The sequence below is a fragment of the Hylobates moloch genome, unplaced genomic scaffold (assembly GCF_009828535.3).
Source record: "Hylobates moloch isolate HMO894 unplaced genomic scaffold, HMol_V3 SCAFFOLD_16, whole genome shotgun sequence".
Lineage (NCBI taxonomy): Eukaryota > Metazoa > Chordata > Mammalia > Primates > Hylobatidae > Hylobates > Hylobates moloch.
In genome coordinates, this window is record NW_026652291.1 from 85,339,049 (window position 1) to 85,341,622 (window position 2,574).

Here is a 2,574-nt window from a genome sequence, read left to right on the forward strand (position 1 = left end):
TACCATTTGACCCAGCCATCCCATTACTGGGTATATACCCAAAGGACGATAAATCACGCTGCTATAAAGACACATGGACACGTATGTTTATTGCAGCACTATTCACAATAGCAAAGACTTGGAACCAACCCAAATGTCCAACAATGATAGACTGGATTAAGAAAATGTGGCACATATACACCATGGAATACTATGCAGCCATAAAAAATGATGAGTTCATATCCTCTGTAGGGACATGGATGAAACTGGAAAACATCATTCTCAGTAAACTATCGCAAGGACAAAAAACCAAACACCACATGTTCTCATTCATAGGTGGAAATTGAACAATGAGAACTCATGGACACAGGAAGGGGAACATCACACTCCGGGGACTGTTGTGGGGTGAGGGGAGCAGGGAGGGACAGCCATTAGGAGATATACCTAATGCTAAATGATGAGTTAATGGGTGCAGCAAAACAACGTGGCACATGGATACATATGTAACAAACCTGCAGATTGTGCACATGTACCCTAAAACCTAAAGTATAATAATAAAAAAATAAAAAATAAAAGAAAAGTGTCTGTTCATATCCTTTGCCCACTTTTTGATGGTTTTTTTTTTCTTTTTTTCTTGTACATTTGTTTAAGTTCCTTGTAGATTCTGGATATTAGCCCTTTGTCAGGTGGATTGCAAAAATTTTCTCCCATTGAGTAGGTTGCCTGTTCACTCTGATGATAGTTCTTTTGCTGTGCAGAAGCTCTTTGTGTAATTAGATCCCATTTGTCAATTTTGGCTTTTGTTGCAATTGCTTTTGGTATTTTAGTCATGAAGTCTTTGACCATACCTATGTCCTGAATGGTATTGCCTAGGTTTACTTCAAGGATTTTTATGGTTTTAGATCTTATGTTTAAATCTTTAATCCATCTTGAGTTGATTATTGTATAAGGTATAAGGAAAGGGTCCAGTTTCAGTTTTCTGTATATGGCTAACCAGTTTTCCCAACACCATTTATTAAATAGGGAATCCTTTCCCCATTGCTTGTTTTTGTCAGGTGGTTGTAGATGTGTGGTATTATTTCTGAGGCCTCTGTTCTGTTTCCATTTGTCTATATATCTCTTTTGGTACCAGTGCCATGCTGTTTTGGTTACTGTAGCCTTGTAGTATCATTTGAAGTCAGGTAGCATGATGCCTCCAGCTTTGTTCTTTTTGCTTAGGATTGTCTTGGCTATGTGGGCTCTTTTTTGCTTCCACAGGATATTTAAAGTAGTTTTTTTCCAATTCTGCAAAGAAAGCCACAGGTAGCTTGACAGGAATAGCATTGAATCTACAAATTACTTTGGGCAGTATGGCCATTTCCATGATATTAATTCTTCCTATCCATAAGCATGGAATGTTTTTCCATTTGTTTGTGTCCTCTCTTATTTCCTTGAGCAGTGGTTTTGAGTTCTTCTTGAAGAGGTCCTTCACATCCTTTGTAAGTTTTATTCCTAAGTATTTTACTTTCTTAGTAGCAATTGTAAATGAGAGTTCACTCATGATTTGGCTATTATTGGTGTATAGGAATGCTTGTGATTTTTGCACATTGATTTTGTATCCTGAGACTTTGCTGAAATTGCTTATCAGCTTAAGGAGATTTTGGTCTGAGATGATGGAGTTTTTGAAATACAAAATAATGTCATCTGCAAACAAAGATAATTTGACTTCCTCTTCCTATTTGAATACCCTCTATTTCTTTCTCTTGCCTGATTGCCCTGGCTGGAACTTCCAATACTATGTTGCATAGGAGTGGTGAGAGATGGCATCCCTGTCTTGTGCCAGATTTCAAAGGGAATGCTTCCAGGTTTTGCCTATTCAGTATGATATTGGCTGTGGGTTTGTCACAAATAGCTCTTATTATTTTGAGATATGTTGCATCAATGCCTACTTTATTGAATGTTTTTAGCATGAAGGGGTGTTGAATTTTATCTAAGGCCTTTTCTGCATCTATTGAGATAATCATGTGGTTTTTGTCATTGGTACTGTTTATGAGATGGATTATTTTATTGATTTGTGTATGTTTAACCCATCTTGCATCTGAGGAATGAAGCCAATATGATCGTGGTGGGTAAGATTTTTAATGTGCTGCTAGATTTGGTTTGCAAGTATTTTATTGAGGATTTTCATATGGATGTTTATCAGGGATGTTGGCCTGAATTTTTTTGTTGTTGTTGTGTCTCTGCCAGGTTTTGGAATCAGGATGATGATGGCCTCATAAAATGAGTTAAGGAGGAGTCTCTCTTTTTCTACTGTTTGGAATAGTTTCAGAAGGAATGGTACCGGCTCCTCTCTGTACCTCTTGTAGAATTTGTCTGTGAATTCTCATGGTCCTGGCCTTTCTTTCGTTGGTAGGCTATTCATTACTGCCTCAATTTCAGAACTTGTTATTGGTCTATCATTTAGTCTTGGGAGGTTGTATGTATCCAGGAATTCATCCTTTTCTTCTAGATTTTCTAGTTTATTAATGTACAGTTGTTTATAGTATTCTCTGATGGTAGTTTGTATTTCTGTGGTATCAGTGGTGACATTCCCTTTATCATTTTTTATTAAGCCTA